Below are 25,818 nucleotides of genomic sequence, written 5' to 3'. Positions count from 1 at the left end.
CCTCAAAGCTAAAGCCCTCCATATGGCAACATCCTGGTAAATCTTTTCTGCGCCCTCTCCAAAGCCTCCACGTCCTTCTAGTAGTGTGGCGACCAGAATTGGACACTATATTCCAAGTGCGGCCTAACTAAGGTTCATTAAATCTGCAACACGACTTGCTAATTTTTAAACTCAATGCCCTGGCTGATGAAGGCAAGCATGCCGTATGCCTTCTTGACTACCTTCTCCACCTGCATTGCCACTTTCAGTGACCTGTGTACCTCTACACCCAGATCCCTCTGCCTATCAATACTATTAAGAGTTCTGCCATTTACTGTAAATTTCCTGTCTGCATTAGAACTGCCAAAATGCACCACCTTGCATTTTTTGAACCTCAGAAAGAATAATTACTTGGGAAACGAGTGGTCATGGCTCAAATACAAGTTTTTGTTTTCAGGAGCGAAAGGGAGTATAAACAGCAAATGAAAACCACAGGAAACGTCTGCAGCAAGTGGTCAGAAAAATATTGTCTGACTGATAGAAGAACTGTTTGTCTGGTACATCTCCTGCTCCTTTTAATTTGTGCGTTCTGCAGAAGCTGGTAACTGCTGGACATTACCCTGTATGGAGGCACTTCAGGAGGATGTAGTTATAATTGCAACATGCCTGGCCAAAACTGTTCCAATACAGCTACAACAGTGGCATCTAGTTGCAGTGTGGAAAATGGTCCAGGTGTATGTCCTGTAGACAAATCCAATTCAGCCAAATACCATTCCATCAGTAAAGAGATGGTAGGGGTTCAACGGTGGTTTCAAGCAGCATTTGCTTAGCAATAACCTGCTCACCGATACTCAATTTGGATTCTGCCAGGGTCACTCAGCTCCTGACCTCATTACAGCCTTGGTTTAAATATGGACAAAAGGGCTGAACATCAGAGGCGAGAATGACTGCCCTTGACATCAAAACAGTATTTAACTGAGCATGGCATCGAAGAACCCTAGCAAAACTGAAGTCAATGGGAATCGGGGAGAAATCTCTCTGCTGGTTAGAGTCATGCTTGGCACAAATGAAAGTGGTTGTAGTTGTTGGAAATCGATCATTTCAGCTCCAGGACATCACTGCAGGAGTCCCTCAGGGTGGAGGCCCAACAATCTTCAGCTGCTTCAACAATGACCTTCCTTCCATCATAAGGGCAGAAGTAGGGATGTTCACTGATGATTGTACAATGTTCAGCACTATTCACAACTCCTCGGATACTGAAGCAGTCCATGTTCAAATGCAACAAGACTTGGACAATATCCAGGCTTGGGTTGACAAGTGGCAAGTAATATTCATGCCACACAAGTGCCAGGCAATGACCATCTCCAACAAGAGAGGATCTAACCATTGCCCCTTGGCATTCAATCGCATTACCATTGCTGTGTCTCCCGCTATCAAATTCCTGGAGGATGTCAATGACCAGGAAATGAACTGGACTAGCCATATAAATACTGTGATTACCAAAGCAGGTCAGAGGCCAAGAATTATGCAGCGTCCATCCCCTCAATGTCCAGAAAGCACTCAGTCCAGAGTGTGATGGAATACTCTTCACTTGCATGGATGAGCACAGCTCCAATAATATTCAAGAAGCTTGACACCAATCAAGACCAAACAGCCTACTTCCCTTAGCATCCCCATCCCTAAATTTTCATGCCCTCCACCATCGATGAACAGTGGCATTATTGTGCACCATCTACAAGATGCACTGCAGGAACATTCCAAGGTTCCTTTGGCAGCAGCTTCCAAACACACAACTACTACCACCTAGAAGGGCAAGAGCAGCAGATACCTGGGAACACAGCCACCATCCCTCCAAGGAACTCACCATCCTGGCTTGGAAATTTATCATGTTCCTTTGCCATCACTGGGTCAAAATTCTGACCTCCCTCCCTAACAGCACTGTGGTTATACCTACATTACATAGGCTGCAGTGGTTCAACAAACCCTCACCTTCTCAGTGGCAATTAGAGATGGGCAATAAATGCTGCCCTAGTCAGTGATATTCCATATTCTATGAATGAATTTTTAAAAATTGGTAATGTGACTCCACTCGTGATTATACAAAGTCAGGATATTAGGGAAAACTTGAGAAGAGGCAGAGAGAGAGAAAACTCTATCCATTAAATGTTTTCAGCTTACTAATGCCTGCTACAGGACAATCTTAATGAAGCCAAATTCAAATTTGATCATCTATTGTGGTGCAATTTGAGCCTAAAAAGAGTATTGCTCTAACTCAGTGGGTTACCAGTTAAATCATTAAGATCATTTATTTAAGGTAATTTATTAGTCATGAGTAGCTTACATTAATACTGCAATGAAGTTACTGTGAAATTTTCCGAGTCACCACACTCCAGCGCCCGTTCGGGTCAATGAACCTAACCAGTACATCTTTCAAAGTGTGGAAGGAAACCAGTGCACCTGGAGGAAACCCATGCAGACACTGGGAGGATGTGCAAACTCTGCACAGACAGTGACCCAAGCCGGGAATCGAACCCAGGGCCCTGGCGCTGTGAGGCAGCTGTACTAACCACTGTGATACGGTGCTGCCCCATTACCCTTTAGCGACAGGGATTAAGGCACAGTCTCCTGGAACGATTTCCCCCATTTTGGACAACGTGGGATGCATTGTAAGTAAGAAATGGTAAACTTACTTTCTCTTTCAAATCATCAGGAGACTATTCTGAAAACTTGCAGCATTTACTGCCTTCATTTCAAATTTCCAGTAACATAAAGGTTCCACATTCTGAATCCTATATCCCTTTTAAGATATTTAGTGCACGGTCTGCACTAATTTACGAAGGCATGTCTCATGTTTCATTAGTATGACATGAAGTGATTTCCTACATTCTTCAGTCTACACATAGACTTGTTCTCAGAATACCACATCCAATACATTTATGAAGGTTAGAACAACAACGACTTTAATTTTTTATTATGCCTTTAACTTAGTAAAAACATGCCCGGACACTTCACAGGACTATTATCAAACAAGATCGGGTTGTGAAACTGTGGAATTCCCTGCCCAATGAAGCAATTGAGGCTACCTTGTTGAATGTTTTTAAAGCAAAGATAGATAGATCTTTGAACAGCATAGGAATTAAGGGTTATGGTGAGTGGGCAACTAAGTGGAGCGGAGGCCACAAAAAGATCAGCCATGATCTTACTGAATGGCAGTGCAGGCTCGAGGGGCCAGATGTTCCTAGTTCTCATGTTCTTAAGTTGGGATTATTGACCATGGCGCAATGAAGATCGAAGTGATGTTTGATAGAGATGCATGGACAGGAAAGGATTACAGGGATATGGGCCAAATGCGGGCAACTAGGACTAGCTAGAAGGGTCTGCTTCTGTGCTGTATTGCTCTATGACTACAAGTGGCGAATTTTCCCATTCCATCTGCTTCGATTCGGGCAGACCACGGAAAGGTCCGTTGACCCCGGGCAGGATTTTCTGGTTTTGGGGCAAACGCAGCTGGAAAATCCCGCCCTATGACTCTAAACAGGAGTCAGCCATTAAGCCATTTGAGCATGTTCGAACATCCAATGAATCTTCTTTGACTCAGGAATGGCTCCAGTGGACTGGGGAATTGTAAATTTTATACCCTTATTCAGGACAATTTATCAAAGATAAACCCAGCAACTGCAGTTCAGTCAGTTTAACTTCATTGTGAGGAAGCTATTAGAAGCAATAATTTGGGACAAAATTTGAACATTTGGACAAAGGTGGGCTAATTAAAGAAAGCCAGCACGGATTTGTTAGGGGCAAATCATGTTTAACTCACTTGCTTGCATTTTTTAATGAAGTAACAAAGAGGGTGAATATGGGTAAGGCTGTTGATGTGGTGTACATGGACTTCCAGAAGGCATCCGATAAATTGGTTGTGAGCAAAGAGCTATGGAATAAAAGGCACAGTAGCCACAAAGACATGAAACTGGTTGAGTAACAAGAAATTAAGCAGCGTAAACAGCTGTTTTTCAGACTGGAGGAAGGTTTACAGAGAGGTTCCATAGGCATCAATGTTGAAAACCCTGCTCTCGCTTATGTGTACCAATGGCCTAGACCTTCATATGTACAAGTCACAATTTCTAAACTTGCAGACCATCCAGATCTTGTAAATATTGTGAAGTATGAGGAGAATAGTGCAAAACTTCAGAAAGACAAAGACATTGCTGGAAAAGTGGCAGATGGAACTTAATGCTGAGTGTGAAGTGATTGGTTACGGTAGAAAGAACGGGACAATACAAGATACAGGTATAATTTTAAATGGGGGTGCAGGAGCAGAGCAACCTGGGGGTATATGTGCACGAGTTATTGACTGGGGCAAACATTATGTTAAACTTGTATTAAACACAGGATTAGCCTCACCCGGAGTACTGTATTCACTTCTAGGCACCACACTTTAGAAAGGACATGAAGGCATTAGAGAATGGTTTTAGGGGTGAGGAGCTTCAGTTAGGTGGATAGGTTAGAGAAATTGGGACTGATCTCCTTGGAGAGAAGATTGAGAGTGACCTGATAAGACGCATTCAAGAACATAAGAACATAAATATATTTAAGTCACGGGTAGATAGGTTTTTGACTGACAAGAGAATTAAGGGTTATGGGGAGAGAGCGGGAAAGTGGAACTGATCCACTTCAGATCAGCCATGATCTTATTGAATGGCGGGGCAGGCTCAAAGGGCTAGATAGAACATAGAACATTACAGCGCAGTACAGGCCCTTCAGCCCTCGATGTTGCGCCGACCAGTGGAACCAATCTAATAACCCTCTAACCTAAACTATTCCCATGTTATCCATATGCCTATCCGCTGACCATTTGACCGCCCTTAAAGTTGGCGAGTCCACAACTGCTGCAGGCAGGGCATTCCACGCCCTTACTACCCTCTGAGTAAAGAACCTACCTCTGACATCCATCCTATAATTACCACCCCTTAATTTAAAGCTATGTCCCCTTGTGTTAGCCATCACCATCCGAGGTAAAAGGTTCTCACTGTCCACCCTATCCAATCCTTTGATCATCTTGTATGCCTCAATCAGGTCACCTCGTAACCTTCTTCTCTCCAATGAAAATAACCTCAAGCCCCTCAGCCTTTCCTCATAAGACCTTCCCACCATACCAGGCAACATCCTGGTAAACCTCCTCTGCACCCTTTCCAATGCCTCCACATCTTTCTTACAATGCAGCGACCAGAACTGTACGCAATACTCCAAGTGCGGCCGCACCAGAGTTCTGTACAGTTGTAACATGACCTCACGGCTCCGAAATTCAATCCCTCTACCAATAAAAGCTAACACACCGTACGCTTTCTTAACAACCTGGGTGCCAACTTTCAGGGAGCTATGCACATGTACCCCGAGATCTTTCTGCTCGTCAACACTACTAAGAATCCTTCCATTGGCCCTATATTCTGTACTCCTGTTATTCTTACCAAAGTGAATCACCTCACACTTTTCCGTATTAAACTCCTGCTCCTATTTCTTATGATCTGGAATGCACTGCCAGAGAGTGTGGTGAAGGCATTCAAGAGGGAACTGCACATTTATCACGGCTAATTCACCTAACTTGCGCACCTTTGGACTGTGGGAGGAAACCGCAGCACCCGGAGGTAACTCGTGCAGACATGGGCAAAACGTGCAGACTCCGCAGACTGTGACCCAAGCCAGGAATTGAACCTGGATCCCTGGTGCTGAGAGACAGCAGTGCTAACCACTGTGCCACCCTCTGGAAGTTCTGGGAAAAGTCAGCTGATGTTGGCAGCATTGGCTTAAGAGAAACACAGTTAACATTTCACGTCAAATATGCTTCCTCTACACTATGTGAAGTTTGCACGTTGTCCCTGTATCTGCATGGGTTTCCTCTGGGTGCTCCGATTTCCTCCCACAGTCTGAGAGATGTGCTGCCTAGGCATGTGGACCCGAACAGGCGCTGGAGTGTGGCAACTAGGGGAATTTCACAGTAACTTCATTGCAGTGTTAATATAAGCCTTACTTGTGACTAATAAATAAACTTTAAGTTTACTTTTTTAATTTGCACCCTTTACCTGGTCTGGCCTATATTGTACCTCCAGATCCACAATAATGTGGCCATACCCTCCAAAATGGCAGAGCAAGCCACTCAGTTCAAGGGCAAGTAAAGATGGAGAGTCCTTGATCAAGGAGAAAATAGCGAGGCATCTTGAGGGGAATTGTTTGATAGAGCAGACGCAGCGCGGTTTCGTTAAGGGGAAGTCATGTCTGACGAATTTATTGGAGTTCTATGAGGATGTCCCTAGGGCGGTGGATAGAGGAGAGCCGGTGGATGTGGTGTTTCTTGATTTTCAGAAGGCGTTTGACAAGGTGCCTCACAAGAGGTTATTACAGAAGGTCAGGGGGCATGGAGTTGGGGGTAGGGTGTTAGCGTGGATAGGGGATTGGCTGTCAAATAGGAGGCAGAGAGTGGGGGTCAATGGGTGCTATTCGGATTGGCGGTTGGTGACTAGTGGAGTGCCCCAGGGGTCGGTGCTGGGGCCTCAGCTATTTACCATTTATATAGATGATCTGGAGGAGGGAACCGAGTGTAGGGTGTCGAAATTTGCTGATGACACCAAGATTGGTGGAATGGCAAATTGTGTGGAGGGTGTGGAGAGTCTGCAGAAGGATCTAGGTAGGCTGGGTGAATGGGCCAGGAAATGGCAAATAGAATTTAATGTTGGTAAATGTGAGGTTGTCCACTTTGGTAGGAATAATGGTAGGAAGGACTATTACTTACATGGCGAAAAACTGCAGCATGCGACGGTGCAGAGGGACCTCGGGGTCCTTGTGCATGAGTCACAAAAACCCAGCCTGCAGGTGCAGCAGGTGGTCAGGAAGGCGAATGGGATGCTGGCCTTCATAGCGAGGGGGATTGAATATAAAAGTAGGGAGGTCTTGCTGCAGCTGTATAGGGCACTGGTGAGGCCGCAGCTGGAGTACTGTGTGCAGTTTTGGTCGCCGCACTTACGCAAGGATATTTTGGCCTTGGAGGGAGTGCAGAAGAGGTTTACTAGGCTGATACTGGAGTTGAGGGGGCTGAACTATGAGGAGAGGCTGAATAAACTAGGCTTGTACTCGTTAGAGTTTAGAAGAATGAGGGGAGATCTCATTGAGACGTATAAGAGGATGAATGGGATGGATAGGATAGAGGTGGAGAGGCTCTTCCCGCTCAGAAAGGACAGTAGGACTACAGGGCACAGCCTCAAGATAAAGAGGGGGCGGTTTAGAACAGAGTTGAGGAGGAACTTCTTCACTCAAACGGTGGTGAATCTCTGGAATTCTCTGCCCGTTGAAGTGGTGGAGGCTACCTCGCTAAATATATTTAAGACGCGGGTTGATAGGTTTTTGATAGGCAAGGGGATTAAGGGTTATGGGGAGAGGGCGGGAATGTGGAACTGAGACACGACAGATCAGCCATGATCTTATTGAATGACGGCGCAGGCTCGAGGGGCTAGATGGCCTACTCCTGCTCCTATTTCTTATTTCTTCTTATGTTCTTATGAGAACATTTGCTGGCTTTGCCAGCGCTGTCCACATTTCAGAAAACATTGAAAAAAAGTTACATATTTTTGTTTTGAAAGGTTTGATAACTTCCCAAATAATCCAAAAGAACCACGTGCGCATTTAAAAGTTGAGTACAAAGCCTGATGGGAGACTACCCCCTTCAGGTGGTCCCACACCATCCCTTCACCAGAATTCAAGTTGGCCAACGTCACCTCCGACCTATAATTCCAGGTGCAGCTTGTGTTGTTGCAAAGGTCAAGTCACTTTCATAGAATCGTAGACTCCCTGCCATGCAGAGGGAGGCCATTCGGCCCATCGGGTCTGCACTGACCCACATATATTTAAGGACACATCGGCTCATATTTCGAAGCGTCACAATAGCTTGCACTACTAAAGTCTGCGTGAATGAGTTGCACCAGACAGGTTAAGAGAAGTTTCCTGATTCCAATACTGCAGGAAGCAAGGATAAGCAACACTGCAGCACACAACAGCCCTGAATCTATCTACACTGACATCATTGAAGTTGCAAACCCTATTCTCACTGTCTAAAAAAAATTACTTTATTCGGGCTTTATTAGGGAATGACAAAAATAGCTTTGATTTAATGAATAACTCCTAGCAAAAAGACAGAGGCCTAGATAAAAAGGCTTGATGATATTTGCCAGGGGTCCCACAGCCTGGTTGAGACCCAACTGAACCTCCATCCTCTCAAGAGATCTCGCTGAGGAAAAATAATCACACCGCTTCAAATTTCAATGGGTTTACGTGATGCCTCAGTTCTTTAAGGGGCCGCACGGTGACACAGTGGTTAGCAAAGCTGCCTCACAGCGCCAGGAACCCGGGTTCGATTCCCAGCTTGGGCGACTGTCCGTGTGGAGTTTGCACATTGTCCCCGTGTCTGCCGTGGGTTTTCTCCGGGTGCTCGGGTTTCCTCCCACACTCCAAAGATGTGTGGGTTGACCATGCAAAATTACTCCTTCGTGTCAGGGGGACTAGCTAGGGTAAATGCATGAAATTACGGGGATAGGGTCTGGTTGGAATTGTGATCTGTGCAGACTCGATAGGCCGAATGGCCTCCTTCTGCACTGCAGGATTCGATGACTCTAAGATGACCAGACCCAACAATGTCACCTCCAATACTGTCCAGGCCTTTCAGCCTAATTGTGAGCACAGCTCCTTCCCTCTCCAGCAGCTCATGTCAACACTTCCCACATCGTGTACAGTATTTCACACAACCGCCTATCTCCCCAACTCCTCCTTTGAAGAAAGTACAGACACTGCTGCAATCTGAAAGATTGAAAACACCGACAAACCAAAAATAAAGTTTAAAAAAAATACGCTGGATTTTGTTGATGCAAGGAATTTGTTGGAGATGGGGAAATTCCAATTTGCTGCAAAAATAACTCTTGATGGGAAAAGCAGTGTCTCTGATAAATGTTGTGGAACTCAGATACTGACCATTATTATTGTGGGGAAAGCAATGTGTTTGATAATAAATGTGGAGCTGAGATATTGTCCATTATTACTCACACACTCTCCTACCTCCTTCCCCTCCCAAAGTTGAAAATATACGCACTGCTGCAATCTGTAAGATTGCAAACAATGGCAGACAAAAATAAAGTTTCTTTTCAAATTAAGATGGATTTTGCTGATGCAAGAAATTTGATGGAGATGGGAAATCCAAATTAGGTGCAAAAATAACTCTTAATGGGATGTTAGAATGTTGCAGAGCTGAGATATTGCCCATTATTATTATAGTATTAAAATGTGGTAGAGCTGGGATATTGTTCATTATTGTTATGGGAAAAGCAGTGTGTTTGATAATATAATGTTGCAGAACTGAGATATTGTTCATGATGATGATGAGATCACTGCTGCTTTCTCTCTGAGAGCAGGGCTGAATGGGAGCTGCTGTATTTGCTGTGGATGTGTATGTGTGTGTGTCTGTGTCTGGTTAGGATTAGCCAGGCTGGCTCCATGCCGCTGGGTCTGGGTGTATTTGCTGTGGATATCTGTGTATCTGGTTAGGGTTAGCCAGGCTGGCTGTGCTGCTCCACGTTGCTGTGTCAGGGTGTATTTGCCATGGATATCTGTGTCTCTGGTTAGGGTTAGCCAGGCTGCCTCCATGCTGCTGTGTCTGGGTGTATTTGCTGTGGATATGTGTGTGTGTCTGGTTAGGGTTAACCAAGCTGGCTCGGTGCTGCTGAGACTGAGTGTATTTGTTGTGGATATCTATGTGTATGGTTAGGGTTAGCCAGGCTGGCTCCATACTGCTGTGTCTGAGTGTACTTGATGTGTCTGGGTGTATTTGCTGTGGATATGTGTGCGTGTGTCTGGTTAGGGTTAGCCAGGCTGGCTCCATGTTGCTGTCTGGGGGTGTATTTGCTGGGTCTGGGTGTACTTGCTATTGGTGTGTGTCTGGTTAGGGTTAGCCAAGCTGGCTCAGTGCTGCTGTGTAGGGATATATTTGCTGTGTCTGGGTGTATTTGTTGTGGATATCTGTGTGTGTCTGGTTAGGGTTAGCCAGGCTGGCTCCATGTTGCTGCGTGGGGGTGTATTTGCTGTGGATATGTATGTCTGGTTAGGGTTAGCCAGGCTGGCTCAGTGTTGTTGTATAGGGGTATATTTGCTGTGCGTGAATGTATTAGCTGTGTCTGGGTGTATTTGTTGTGGATATCTGTGTGTGTCTGGTTAGCCAGGTTGGCTCCATGCTGCTGGGTCTGGGTATATTTGCTGTGTCTGGGTGTATTTGCTGTGGATGTGTGTGTGGCTGGTTAAGGTTAGCCAGGCTGGCTGTGCCGCTCCATGCGGCCGCTGCCTGTATCGAGCCGGGTTTTAAGAGCGATCCATGTGCAACATTGTAACAAAGAACAGGCGGAATGGCGGCCGGGAATGGAAACATTGTATCGATCCGGCTGTAACCTTCCCCAATGTAACCAGCCCGCAACAATTGCCACCTCTGGCCGGCCGGCGGGCTGGCCGTGCTTCCGCGATCCCTTCCCCGCCGAGTCCTCTCTGTCCTCCCCGCCCGGCCCCCTCTGCTCACACTGAAGGGGCTGCGGCACATACCTCCCTCCGGGGCCCGGGCCGAGCCGGGCCGCGCCGGGTTTTGCCCCCCGCTTTTTCTCTCTCTCTGATTACTTTGCAGGTTCGAGTCTCGGCGAATCCTCACTCCGGGTTCCCGGCCGCTCCCAATTGCGCAGGAGCGGAGTCCGGGCCGCCTCCTCCTGCTCCTGCACCCCCCCTCCCCTCGTCACCCCCTCACTGCCTACTGGGACTTGTAGTCTTTCATTCGCCCCCTGTCAATGCAGCCAGACAGAGCGGAGGGCAGCAGCGGACTACAACTCCCTTCACACCCTCTGCCCACAACCATCTTTACTCTGACAGGAGCTAGGTATTTTTATTTATTATTGTCACAAGTAGGCTTGCATTAACACTGCAATGAAGCTACCGTGAAAATCCACACTCTGGCGACTGTTAGGGTACACTGAGGGAGAATTTAGCATGGCCTGTGTACCCTAACCAGCACGTCTTTCAGACTGTGGGAGGAAACCGGAGGAAACCCACACAGACACAGGGAGAACGTGCAGACTCCACACAGACAGTGACCCAAGCCGGGAATCGAGCCCAGGTCCCCGCCCCTGTAAAACCATAAGAACTAAGAGCAAGGGTAGGCCATCTGGCCCCTCGAGCCTGCTCCGCCGTTCAATAAGATCATGGCCGATCTTTTTGTGGACTCAGCTCCACTAACTGACCCGCTTTCCATAACCCTTAATACACTTATCGTACAAAAATCTATCCATCCTTAAAAACATTCAATGAGGTAGCCTCAGTTGCTTCACTGGCAGGGAATTCCACAGATTCATAACCCTTTGTGTGAAGAAGTTCCTCCTCAACTCAGCCCCAAATCTGCTCCCCCTTATTTTGAGGCACTGCCCCCTAGTTCTACTTTCACCCGCCAGTGGAAACAACTTCCCTACTTCTATCTTATCTATTCCTTTCATAATCTTATATGTTTCTATAAGATCTCTCCTCATTCTTCTGAATCCCAATGAGTATAGTCCCAATCTGGTGTTTTTACCCCAGTGAAGCAGCAGTGCTAATCACTGTGCCACCGTGCTGCCTCTCAGAGTACAGAGGGCAGGCCAACTCAACTGGCTCTGCACAAGAACCACTTTGCCTGCTGCCACTTTTCCCCTGCATTCCCCATCACCCCTGCTTAGCATAATTATCCAATTCTTTTTTAAAAGCCACAATTGAAATTTCCCCCTCGTGGAAAAGCAAAACGCTGCAGGTGCTGGAAATCTAAAATAAACAAAAACTCAGAAGATTTCCAGATGAACTCAGCCGATCTGGCAGCATCTGTGGAGAGAGAAAAACACAGCTAACATTTTGTGGAGATCCCATGTGACTCTTCTTCCTCCACTGCCCGCTCAAAGTAGTGCATTCCCGATACTGAACAAAGTTCAGATTCCTACTGAATAAAGAACAATACTGCACAAGAACAGTCCATTCGGCCCACAAGCCTGCACCAGTACACAGTTTCTCTCCCTCTATTTGCCTCCCGTTCATGTGTCTATCAAGATACACCTGGAAAGTTGCTAACGTGCCTGCTTCCACCACCTCCACTGGCAGTGTGTTCTAGGCATTCACCACCCTCTGTGAAAAACTTTCCCCTCACATCTCCCCTAAACTTACCCCCTCTCTTTTTGAATCTGTGCCCTCTTATAGTCAACCCTTCCACCCTGGGAAAAAGCCTCTGACTATCCACTCTGTCTATGCCTCTCATAATTTTGTAGACTTCTATCAGGTAGCCTCTCAGGCCCTGTCTTTCCAGTGAAAACAATCCAAGTTTATCCAACCTCTCCTCATAGCCAACGCCCTCAAGATCAGGCAGCATCCTGGTGAACCTACTTTGCACCCTCTCCAAAGCATCCACATCCTTCTGATGGTGTGGCGACCCGAACTACTCCAAATGCGGCCTAAGGTTTTAAGCAAGTATAACTTCCAATTTTTATACTCGGTGCCTCGGTCAATGAAGGCAGGCATGCTGTATGAATTCTTGACCACCTTATCCATCCGTGTTGTCACTTTCAGGGATCCAGGGACCTGTACGTCCAGATCCCTCTGTATGTCAATGATCCAAAGAGTGCTGCTATTTACGGTATAATTCGCACCTGAGTTTGATTTTCACTGCCTGAAACAGCCACCATTAGTTCCTAAGAGTAAAATACTGAGGATGCTGGAATATGAAACGAAACAGAAAATCTTGGAAAATCTCAGCAGGTCTGACACCATCTGGGGAGAGAGAATAGGCCTAATAGTTCAAGTCTGGATGACCCTTCGACTCTGATCTGCTGGGATTTTCCAGCATTTTCTTTTTATGCACCAGTAGTTCTTCTTGCCTCGTGTCCCCTGGTTCGGAATCATTCTGCTAGTGGGACCAGTTTCCCTCTATCTATTCTGTCTGATCCCTCATGATTCTGAACACCCCTACCCCTACCTATCAAATTCTTTTGTGAGTAAAACAATCCCAGCTTCCCCAATCTATCCTCGAAACTGAAATCTCTCATCCAGGAGCCATTCCAATAAATCCTTTTTACGCTCTCTCTGATGCCGTCACATCCTTCCAAAAGTGCAGTGCACAGGCTTGGGGTGCAACACTGCAGTTGGGGCTGAACCAGTGTTTTATAAAAATTCATCATGACTTCACAGAATTGTTGCAGCACAGAATTCTGAGACATTCTGAAATGCAGACTGTCTGCACCGGCTCTCCAAATGAGCATTTCATCCAGTGTCATTCTCCCCGACCCCCACCTCCACCTCCACCTCCCCCACCCCCAACCTCTCCCCGTAATCCTGCAAATAGTTTATTTTCAAATATGTAAGAACTACGAGCAGCAATAGGCCATCTGGCCCCTCGAGCCTGTTCTGCCATTCAATAAGATCATGGCTGATCTTTTCATGGATTCAGCTCTGCTTATCCACCCACTCACCATAACCCTTAATTCCTTTACTGTTCAAAAATGTATCTACCCTTGCCTTAAAAACATTCAATGAGGTGACCGCAACTGTTTCAATTCAAGGAATACCCTCTTGAATGACTCCATTGAACCTGCAATTACCGCCATACTCTCAGGCGGATTCTAGACATTTACAACTCGCTGTGAGAGAAAGCTTTTTCTCATATCACTGTTGCTTCTTTTGCCAATTATTTTAAACATATGCTCTCTCATCCTTTCATGAGTGGGAACGGTTTTCCCCTATCTACTGTGCCAGATCCTTCATGTTAAACACATCTATCTAATCTCCAAACATAATTGCTTGTCTATATTTATAAAAGCTAGGATTTGTAAACTTTATTAACCACTTTCTCAACCTTTTTAAAAAAAAATTCCTTTCTCAGAGTTACAAAGCCAATGTGCAGAGTGGACAGGACAAGCCTCGAATCCATCTCCTTGCTTCTCCAATTCAAATTGAATTGAATTCATGGTCCCCAAAAAAAGGGACGAGATCCAAGCTGACAAGAAAAGGCATTGCATTTTGATGGCACAGTGGTTAGCAGTGCTGCCTCGCAGCACCAGGGACCCAGGTTCAATTTTAGCCTTGGGAGACTGTGTGAAGTTTGCACGTTCTCCTCGAGTCTGCTTGGGTTTCCTCCCACAGTCCAAAGATATGTAGGTTAGGCTGATTGGCTATGCTAATCTGCCCCTTTGTGTCAGGGTACTTGTGGAGATGGGGCCTGAGTGGGATTGTGGCCAGTGCAGGCTCAATATGCACTGTTGGGAATTTACAATCTCATGTCTGTTCTTAGCCAAAAGGCCAGCCCCACCATCTTTGATAATTTGTGCTCATAAATGCCCAGGTCTGGGGCCAGGTTTTACGCAGATTAAGGGAGCCAGCTACTTCTCCCTTATTCTCATTGCCCTTGGGACATTTTTTATTAAAGGGAAGGAGAATTCATGGCCCCTGCTGCCAATCCATGCCAGAAGCTTCTCTCTGCTCGCCCCCCAGAGGCAATGCAGAGAACACAGGATGTGAATGTTTGGTGACACGGAACATGATGGGAAATGTAGTCCTACCACTTAAGTGATCTAATGTTGAAGCCGGGGTGGGGTGGGGTGGGGTCAGTGAGGTGGCAAGGAAGAATCTAAAACAAAACACTGTGAATACTGGATACCTGAAATAAAAAATAAAATGCCCGAACCTTCAGTGGGGCAGCATGGTGTCACAGTGGTTAGCAGTGTTGCCTCACAGCGAAAGGGATCTGGGTTCAATGCCTGGCTTGGATCACTACCTGTGTGGAGTCTGCACGTTGGCGTGGGTTTCCTCCAGATCTCCGGTTTCCTCTCACACTCCAAAGATGTGCGGGTTAGGTGGATTGGCTGTTAGGGTCAGGGAGACTAGCTCGGGTAAATACATGGGGTTATGGGGCTAGGACCTGGTTGGGATTGTGCAGACTAGATGAGCAGAATGGCCTCCTTCTGCATTGTACAATTCTACGATTCTATGAAATACTCAGTAGTCAGATAGCACCCGTGGCGTGATAAACTGGGTTAATGTTTCCAGTTGACAGCCATCATCTAGGGTTGACGACTGAGATTAAAAATATTCATGGTGGTTTCCTCAAGTGAGCAGCCAAATGCTTCAGCATTAGTTTGCAACACATCTACTCTCGTGACGCACTGCCTTCCTATAGAAAGCATAGGGACCCATTTCAACTTGATAACAGATAGCCAGTCATTTTTCCCCCATTTTCAATATTTTATCCCATTTTTATATCTGGCAAAGAGAAATGCTCAAAAGCAACGACAGAAAAGAACCCAACCTTTTTTCATGCCCCGTGATTTTCCCCAGGATTGCACAAAGCTATCCTGGAGTTTTATCTTCAATTCCCAGAGATTGGCAACCTTACTTTATTTACTAGATCAACTATTTACTAGATTATCTACTTTAATTACTAGATTCAAATTGCCTCCACGACAACATCAACTGGCTTTTAAACGATTAGAACATGGTTGCATTCGGACTTTCCTACGCAGGAATCCTACTTTGATCTGCAATATTAATGGGAAATGATCAGCTATGGGGAGAAACTATAGGACTCAGTTTGAGAGGCTGAATGAAAGGTGGGAAAAACTTGCATTTACATAGTGCCTTTCACAACCAGCGGATGTCTCAAGTGCTTCACATCCAATTTAGTACTTTCAAAGCATCGGCGTTGTAATACAGGAAATCACCGACTTTTGTATGTATGAAAAAAGCACTATCATTGCAGACATTTTTTAAAATAATTTATGGGATATGGGTGAACCTAACATTTATTTCCCATCCCTAATTGCGCTTGAGAAGGCAGCGATGAGTTGCTTTCTTAAACCGCTGCAGTCCCTGTTGTGTAAGTACACCAACAGTGCTGTTGGGGGGGGCTGTTCCAGGATTTTAACCAACAACAGTGAAGGAACTGTGATATATTTCTAAGTCAAGATGGTTTGATTTGATTTATTATTGCCACATTTATTAGTATACAGTGAAATGTATTGTTTCTTGTGCGCTATACAGACAAAATACACCATACATAGGGAAGGGGGTAGAGAGTGCAAAATGTAGTGTTACAGTTAATAGCTAGGGTGCAGAGAAAGATCAACTTAATGCAAGGTTAGGTCCATTCAAAAGTCTGATGGCAGCAGGGAAGAAGCTGTTCTTGAGTCGGTTGGAAAGTGACCTCAGACTTTAGCACCTTTTTCCTGAAGAAGGTAGAAGACAGAATGTCTAGGGCGCGTGAGCTTCTTAATTATGCTGGCTGCTTTGGCAAGGCAGTGGGAAGTGTTGACAGAGTCAATGGATGGGGAGCTGGTTTGTGTGATGGTTTGGGCTACATTCATGACATTTTATAGTTTCTTAAAAGGTCTTGGGCAGAGCAGGGGCCATCCCAAGCTGTGATACAACCAGAAAGAATACTTTCTATGATGCATCTGTAAAAGTTGGTGAGAGTCATAGTGAACATTTCTTTAGTCTACTGAGAAAGTAGAGGCATTGGTGGGCTTTCTTAACTATAGCGTCGGCACGGGGAGACCAGGACAGGTTGTTGGTGATCTGGACATCTAAAAACTTGAAGCTCTCGACCATTTCTACTTTGTCCCTATCGCTGTAATAATAAGTTTCACAGCACCAGGTTAAAGTCCAACAGGTTTATTTGGTAGCAAAATCACTAGCTTTTGGAGCACTGCCTCTTCGTCAGGTAAGTGGGAGTTCTGTTCACAAACAGGGCATATAAACACACAAACTCAATTTACAAAATAATGCTTGGATGTAAGTCTTAAAGGTACAGACAATGTGAGTGGAGAGAGTGTTAAGCACAGGTTAAAGGGATGTGTATTGTCTCCAGACAGGACAGTTAATGAGATTTTGCAAGCCCAGGCAAGTTGTGAGGGTTACAGATAGTGTGACGTGAACCAAAGATCCCGGTTGAGGCTGTTCTCACGTGTGCGGAACTTGGCTATCAGTCTCTGCTCAGCAACTCTGCATTGTATGTTATGAAGGCCGCCTCGGTGAATGCTTACCTGAAGATCAGAGGCTGAATGCCCGCAACACGCTGGCAGGGCCAATCGAGGACCCCACTAAACAATCCAATCGATAGCAGTGATGGACAGTGTGTACTTAATCAATGAGAGCTGATCACCAACACTTACTGGAAATTCCTTGTTCATGGGAAATGATTGCAATTCCCAATCCCCATCATGAGTGGGGTTCAACGGGTTACCTGCATCTGGCGGCATAGGATAGACACATGCTGATCCATTCAGTGTAGGACGTGTGCAGCCCTGAACATCTAAGAGCGTCACAGACCTGTTATTTCTCAATCTCTAAGAAGTCAGACACGGACCGCTTGGAGGTCGCATAACTATTGAGCATTGAGAAGTCTAGCTCGTTATCAGAATTAACCAGACAAATCGCTCCACCAACTAAGAATGGCCATGTACCACCCACAGAATCGAGAAAGAGCTATCGATCTGTCAATCCTTTCTGTGTCCAGGCCAGGTGAGGTTTCCCGTATTGAGTCAAATTAAGCCACAGACTCCAATCCTGGTGGCGCCCATCCATCAATTCCTTTTAAGTTTCAGCTTTGCAACCATACTCCCCCCAGAACCAAAGACTTTGGTTTCCCAGAAGTTGCTTGGCAGATCATGGGAATAATGCCTCCGGATCACTAATCGGCATCGTTTATGGCTGGAACTATGAAAGTCAGAGGTTTGAAGACGATCAGATACTGTCAATGTTGATTAATGAAAACTTTCCTGACAAATTCTTGGGGTGGCACAGTGCTTAGCAGTGCTGCCTCGCAGCGGCAGGTACCTGGGTTCGATTCTGGCCTTGAGCAACTGTGTGACATCTGCACGCTCTCCCCATATCTGCGTGGGTTTCCTCCAGGTGATCCAGTTTCCTCCCACCGTCCAAAGATGTGCAGGTTAGGTAGATCGGCTATGCTAAATTGCCCTCTTGTGTTCCAGGATTTGTGGGTTAGGGGGATTAGCAGGGTAAATACATGAGGTTACGGGGATAGGCTTCAGTATGATGCTGTGTCAAAGAGTTAGTGCAGACCTGATGAGCCGAATGGCCTCCTTCTGCACTGTAGGGATTCTAAAACGTTCTGCTTTTCTCCCTTTTGTGCCAATCCAAGAATTTCACCTCTCGTGGCATAATGGATTTCCTCTGGGTGCTCCGGTTTCATCCCACGCTCCAAAGTTGTACAGGTCAGGTTGTTCGGCAAAATTGCTCATTGTCAGGGGGTAAGTAGGGTCATGGGGATAGAGCCTGGGTGGGATTGTGGTTGGTGCAGAATTGATGGGCCAAATGGCCTCCTTCTACACTGTAGGGATGCTATGATCACGAATGCCCTCGGCTGTCTCTGAACCATGGCCTTCAGTTCTAAAAGCCAACAGCATCGAAGCGGGGTCCTATTCCATTATTCCTAACGGGAGTATTCAGGCGAACAGCCTGCTTTGAACACTAATGTTTTCAAAGCAAACACTTCGGACCCCCAGGACACTCAGCTGAGAGCATCAAGACAGTGCTGAAAGGCAAGAGCTGGGACAGGCAGCTGCTCACCTTGGACCGCCAGCTCGAGCCCAAGATCTAACCACAAGCTTTTTAATTGCAGCAATTTTAATATACGCTATTGGCGCTGGAATTATCGTGACTGCTGACCCCAGACTTGCCCTCTGATGAATCCTCATTAAAAGATTTAAAGTGTATTCATTCCAATTACAGGGCCTCAAAAGAGTCTTGTATTGTTATTTCTCACCACTCCGTTCCCGAGTGGTAAATTTGAGTGTGTGCTGCCTTCCTTGGATGTGGTAGCCATTTCTCAGGCTCCTTCTCCAGAAGCAAACTCTGATTCCCCATTATCCACGGTCACCAGGATGGGCACAAAAATGGATTGTATATTGTATAAGAGGGGATGGAGCAGTTGGAACAGAGTAGGTCAGTGATTAGTGCAAGCTAAGAAAGATTGCAAAATAAGGTGGGGTCAGGAGACACAGGAAGCATTAATGATAAGAGAAAGGCAGGATATCAGAATGTTAATGGGAGAATAAAGGTCAATATTCATCAAATCATAAAATCTCTGCAGTACAGAAAGAGGTCATTCAGCCTATCAAGTCTGTATCAATTCTCTGAAGGGGAGTCCCACCCAGGCCCTTTCCCCCACAAGCACGACAGCTAATCCATCTAACCCACACATTTTGGGACATTAGAGGCAATTTAGATGACCAATCCTCCTAACCTGTGCACCTTTGGAATGTGGGAGCACACCGCAGCACCCAGAGGAAACCCTGACCCGAAAGATGACCCCCCCCCCCCCCCCCCCCGCAAAGGAAACCCACACAAAATTCAGTGAAAGCAAAACTTGAAAACAAGTGTTAGATGGTTGGGTGGGGAAGAGGTTATGCATGGGGACTAAAAATGTTTTGGGTTTTTTTAAAAAAAAACGTCAAAATGGAGGAGAAAAGTCATAGTCTCATTATTGCAATAAATTGCTGGCTTTTCCAGGAAAAGGCACATCCCTCAAACTACCAAAAACCTAGAATTCGGTGGATAGATTGTCAAAGTTGTTGGTTCAGTACTCACAAGCCAGGTCAAGAAAGCAAATAAAAAAAGGATTGTGTAGCTAAGGATGTGAATTCTAAAAATTGTAACTGGTCTTGGGTGAGGCCACATCTGGAGCACTATGTTTACTTCTGTTTTCTTTAATGAAAGAAATATGTAGGGAAAATCCAGACAATGGCAAATAATTGACTCATGAATCTGAAGGCCTGAATCATAAAAAAAAAACTTTTCTTGTCTGGAACTTTGCTCTTTGCTGAGAATGAAATCAGATTTTATAAGAAATGTATGTTTCAGAAGTGCTTTTCAAAACACCAGGACATCTTTCCAGCCAACGTCTTTGTGTAACCGTTATTGCAATATAGGCAACACAGCAGGTAACTTACACAGCAAGCTCCCACAAACAGTAACATGGTAACATAGGAACATTGCTACTAGGAGCAGAAGTAGGCAAATTCAGGCCTTTGATCATGCTCTGCTATTCAATTGGATCATGGCCAGACGCTCCCTGGTCTCAAATCCACCTCCCCACCTATTCTCCATATCCTTTTTTTTTATTAGATATATATCTATTTCCTTCTGGGAACCATTCAATGATTCAGACTCCACTGTGCTATGAGGCAGTGAGTTCCATAAATTCACCACCTTCTGTGAGTAGTAGTTCCTCCTCAACTTGGTTTTAAATCTACCACCTCGCAACCTATACCTGTGACTTTTGTTCTAGATTGCCCCACAAGAGGAAACATTATGTCTACGTTTACTTTATCAATTCCTTTTAAAATTTTATATATCTAGATCAGATCCCCTCTCAATCTTTCTAAGCTCCAGCAAGTAGAAACCCAAACTGTTTAATCCCGCTTCATACATCAACCCCTTCACCCTGGAATCAATCTGCTGAACCTCCTCTGAACTGCCTCTAATGCCACATCCTTCCTCAAATAACGAGAACAAAACTAGATAGTGCTCCAGACGTGGTCTCACCAACACCCTATACCACTGTAACACTTCTCCAGTCCCTTTGCAATAAATGCCAACGTCCCATTTGCCTTATTATGTGCTGCATTTGCATACCAACTTTCTGCAATTCACGACCAAAGGATTTTCTCTGAATAGCACTGTGCGATCTCCATGTTCACCTGAAAGTGAAAACATGGTCTCAGTTTAACCTCTCATTTGAAAGATGGCACCTCCAACAGTCTCTGCAGTACTCTTTTGGTATTACACTGAATTATCACCTTAGATTATTTGCTCAGGTCTCTAGAGTGAGACTTGAACCCACAACCTTCTGACTTGAGACACGAAGTGTACTCCCATTGACACTGCTGTACATGTTATATGAAAGATGTGAGAAATTGGTTTCAAGGAAATTGTCGGGCACAGGATTAGAAGACACAGTTTAAAAATTAAGGATATCAAAAGAGGAAATTTGGGCAATATAGTTACGTAACACATTACCAGCGAAAGTAATGGAACAGAAAATCACAACAAGTATTAATAAAACAGACCAGGTAAATTTCCACTAGGAAAGGACAGAGGACAATTAATTCCAGAAATAACAATAAGAACATTGATGGATGGTTGGGAATAAATAGACCAATGTTGTCCAATAGGTCCAATTCTAGTCTCATTAAGTATAAAGTTTATTTATTAGTTACAAGGTGGGAACCTGCCCAGACACGGGGAGAACGTGCAGACAGTGACCCAAGCCAGGAATTGAACTTGGGTCCCTGGTGCTGAGAGGCAGCAGTGCTAACCACTGTGCCATCCGAATTAGGTAACTAGTTGGGAATGCATTTTTGAATGGTACGTAAAAAGTTAATGGTGAGAGTCAGGAATGTAATCTCACACATTCACACAAGCTTAAACCAAACCTTGTTTGTTCGGTGTCAGCTGTGGTTTGGAGGTAATATTCTCGAACACAGAACCTTCTCGGAGGTGAGTCTCATTCCAGTACATTAATGGAAACCTAGCCAGCTTTCTGACTTGGACTGGATAAATGATAAGATACTTGTGTCACACAAGTGCAGGCAATGACCATTTCTAACACAAGTCTAAAACACCTCTATGAAGGGGTACCGGAAACTTTACTGGACCAATCACAAATACTATGGTTCCAAGAGCAGTCTTAGAACATAGAAAAACTACAGCACAAACAGGCCCTTCGGCCCACAAGTTGTGCTGATCATATCCCTCCCTACTAGGCTTACTTATAACCCTCAATCGCATTAAGTCCTACGTACTCATCCAGAAGTCTCTTAAAAGACCCTATCGAATTTGCCTCCACCACCACCGACAGCTGCCGATTCCACTCACCCACCACCCTCTGAGTGAAAAACTTACCCCTGATATCTTCTCTGTACCTACTCCCCAGCACCTTAAACCTGTGTCCTCTCGTAGTGACCATTTCAGCCCTGGGAAATAGTCTGTGAGAATCCACCCGATCTATACCTCTCAACATTTTATAAACCTCTATCAGGTCACCTCTCAATCCTTTGTCTCTCCAGGGAAAAAAGACCGAGCTCCCTCAACCTATCATAAGGCATACCACCCAATCCAGGCAACATCCTTGTAAATCTCCTTTGCACCCTTTCAATAGCTTCCACATCCCTCCTGTAATGAGGCAACCAGAACTGAGCACAGTATTCCAAGTGGGGTCTGACCAGGATCTTGTGAAGCTGCAGCATTATCTCCCGACTCCTAAAGTCAATCCCTTGATTAATGAAGGCCAGCACACCATACGCCTTCCTGACCACATCCTCCACCTGCAAGGCCGATTTAAGAGTCCTATGGACCCGGACCCCAAGGTCCTTCTGATCCTCTACACTGCTAAGAGTCTTACCCTTGATATTATACCCCTTCATCCCATTTGACCTGCCAAAATGGACCACTACACATTTATCCGGGTTGAAGTTCATCTGCCACTTCTCCACCCAGTCTTGCATCCTATCTATGTCACGCTGCAACTTCTGACATCCCTCCAGACTATCCACAACACCACCAACCTTTGTGTCGTCAGCAAACTTACCAACACATCCCTTCATTTCCTCATCTAGGTTATTTATGAAAACTACAAACAGCAAGGGTCCCAGAACAGATCCCTGGGGCACTCCACTGCTGATTGACCTCCATGCAGAAATGTCTTGTTTCTTTGCCAGATCCCTATTCTCCATCATAAATTCTCCTTTTCGGTAATGGACTAACTGGTGTCTGTTAGTCTTTTCCATTTTCACAGAACTGAAGAAGCTTCATGTTTCTCACTGTCTTCACTGGTTGTGATTTTACCTGGCACAAAGGATGGTGGTTGGGATGGTTGGAGGTCAACAATCTCAGCTCCAGAACATCACTGCAGGAGTTTGTCAGGGAATGTCCTAGGCCCAACCATCTTCAGCTGCTTCATCAATGACCTTCCCTCCATCATAAAAAGTCAGAAGGGGGGTTTGTGTGGACGGGATCGGGATGGATGGGGTTTGTGTGGACGGGATCGGGATGGATGGGAGTGGGGGTGGATGGGGTTTGTGTGGATGGGATTGGGGTGAATGGGGTTTGTGTGGATTGGATTTGTGAGGACATGCACTTCTGACTGTCCAAAGCCTTTCCACCATCTACAAGATGCAAGCCAGGAACGTGATGGAGGTTCTTCACTTGCCTGGATGAATTCAGCTCTAATAAAAAAAACTTGAAATTTATCACAATCCAGGATCTTTATCACTATCCACTACCTTGACATTCATCACTTTAAACATACAAACCCTCCACTGCTGGTGTACAGCCTTAACAGTGTGAACCATCTGCAAGGTGCCCTGCAGCAACTCACCAAGGCTCCTCTGACAGCACCTTCTAGGCTCACAACTTCGATGACCTAGCAGAACAAGGGCAGCAGGAAAATGGGAACACCACCACCTGCAAATTCCCTTCCAAACCACATACCATCCTGAATTGGACATATAATCTGTTTCTTTATTGTTGTTGGGTCAAAATTCTATAACTCTTAATAGCACTGTGGGAGTACCTTCACACACTGAATGCAGTTCAAGAGCTCATCACCATCTTTGAGGGGGAAATTAGGGATAAGCAATATATGCTGGCCTCAGAATCACCAACCTTCTCATATTTTGTGGGACCTTTCCACATTTCAGCTGGTTTTCCTCTGCTGTTTGCATGCCCAGTCTCTTGTGTCAACAAAGATGATCTCACAGGCTGAAGGCGAAAGCAGTTTTGTGCTATCTGGTCCAATGATGTGTGGGCTAGGTGGAGTGGCCATGTTAAATTGCCCTTTAGTGTCAGAATGACTAGCTACGGTTAATGTCTGGGTTTATGAGGGTAGGACCTGGGTGGGATTGTGGTCTGTGCAGATTCGATGGACCAAATGACCTCCTTCTGCACTGTAGGGATTCTATGACCTACAAACAGGTTATCTGCTGTTCGTGGCATCTCGCTGGGTACAAACTGCTGTTGGTTTCCCTACATCACAGAAGTGATTACATGTCACAAAGTACCAAATGGCTGTAAATCACCTTTTGATGTGTGGGTTAGGTCGATAGACCATGCTAAATTGACCATTGGTATTGGGGGATTAGCAGAGTAAATACGTATGGTAATGGGGATAGGGCCTGGGTGGGATTGCTGTTGGTACAGGCTTGATGGCTGAAAAGCCTCTTTTTGTACTGTAGGGATCCTCGGATTCTATTCTGTGACATCCTGAGGTACTATATAAAAGCAACTCTTCTTTTCGTGTGAAGTACATTGGTCTGCATTGCGCCCAAGGTGTTTCTGTGCTGCATGAGATTTCATGGGGCTAACCTGTGGCCACATCTATGGCTACTGAAGAATTTCTGTTGCGAGCATGGAAACAGATCAACAGTTGCCTTCGATCTAAAACAATTACTAGGTGACCATGACAATGAAACAATCCCATCTGCCCTGCGTTCAGCAACATGAACAAAAGAGCAAGAAAAATAACCCTTCACGATTCTCAATATTTATTGCATTAGTTATATGAATTAAGACACGGGTTTTACATATGAAGGCAACTGGGTAACTTCAGTGTTTCTCCTTTGATGCAAGATTAACATGCAGCATTTGCTTTAAGAAATCATCAATAACTTAGTGTGGAATTCATTTTCAGTTCTAATTCCTGGCTCAGTTCCATAAACATTGAAATTTTTCCCTTTTAGTAATTCCAGGTAGGGAGGGAGCACCAAAGGAAAGTTCCAGTTACGGTTTATGAGAAACCTACAATCATTGTGCCTGCTAAATAAAATCATTTACAACTTTCCACAGAGACAGTACATTTCGGATGGAAAAGACAAACCCTGGGTGGGGGGGGCGGGATTGGCGGCGGTGCACGGGAAAGAGAATTGTTCTGTGGCCTCCCCACAGAGTGCTTCCCAAAGTAGGAGGTAGCACACTGCTCACTGATGTGGGGAGAAGCAGTGAGGGGGAATCTCCTGGCTCCGTTACTTTCAACAGAGTTTCCTATTCACAGCCCAGAAACCACGCTGGGGAGGGGGTCATCGGTGGGACCGGAAGATCCCGCGGGCACAAAGCCAAAAAATTCTGGCCGTAGTCCTTGAAGGCGGTATCGTAGCTTACCGGTAATAGGGATACACAGCCCTCGGTCACTCTTTGGTTAAGTGTTCAATTTCCCCTATCAGGTAGTGGTCTTGATACGGTAAATCACATGCAGGGAATTGCGGGGAGAGATAATGTAAAGGGAGAATGGGTACCACACCTTCAGTTTTCAATAGGGAGGTGTCAGTACTGAACACTAAAGCCCTAAATTGACAGAAATCTCACATATACACAGACTTGCATCTACCCACACACACAAATGATTGGCAGGTCACTCGTTAGGAATCATTTTAGATTTCTCTACATACATTATTACTTAATGTCTTTTAGTATAAAAAAAATCACTGAGCTATATATATATATAAGAATATCTGGAAGCCCGCAGTGAAGGAACAGCATTATGTAAACCCAGCACACACTTCATTCCCCCAACATAACACCCTGGAATAGAAAAGGAGGGGAAGGGGAGTGGGGGGGGAACGAGGAGGGGGTGTTGAGGAGTGAGGGAAACATGGAAAAGAAATTTTAAAGGGAGAGTGACAAAATCCACAGCAATAGTCAAATATATCATACCACCTCTTGGTCAACTGAACGATAAGGGAAAGGAGTAAAAGG

At 45.3% G+C, this 25,818-nt stretch overlaps 1 protein-coding gene across 3 annotated transcripts in view; it reads right to left on the bottom strand.

Moving 5' to 3' along the window:
• Window positions 1–10,712, bottom strand: part of prdm15 (PR domain containing 15) — a 65,238-nt gene extending 54,526 nt beyond the window's left edge. For all 3 annotated transcript variants that reach the window (XM_080203406.1, XM_080203407.1, XM_080203408.1), the window contains exon 1: window positions 10,600–10,712. The gene's annotated coding sequence lies outside the window, so the exon portion shown is untranslated. The remainder of the gene's footprint in view (window positions 1–10,599) is intronic.
• Between the last annotated feature and the right edge of the window lie 15,106 nt (window positions 10,713–25,818).

The sequence above is a fragment of the Carcharhinus amblyrhynchos genome, chromosome 15 (assembly GCF_965287045.1).
Source record: "Carcharhinus amblyrhynchos chromosome 15, sCarAmb.v2.hapA, whole genome shotgun sequence".
In the NCBI taxonomy this organism is placed as follows: Eukaryota; Metazoa; Chordata; class Chondrichthyes; order Carcharhiniformes; family Carcharhinidae; genus Carcharhinus; species Carcharhinus amblyrhynchos.
This window is presented reverse-complemented; position numbering and strand designations above follow the sequence as displayed.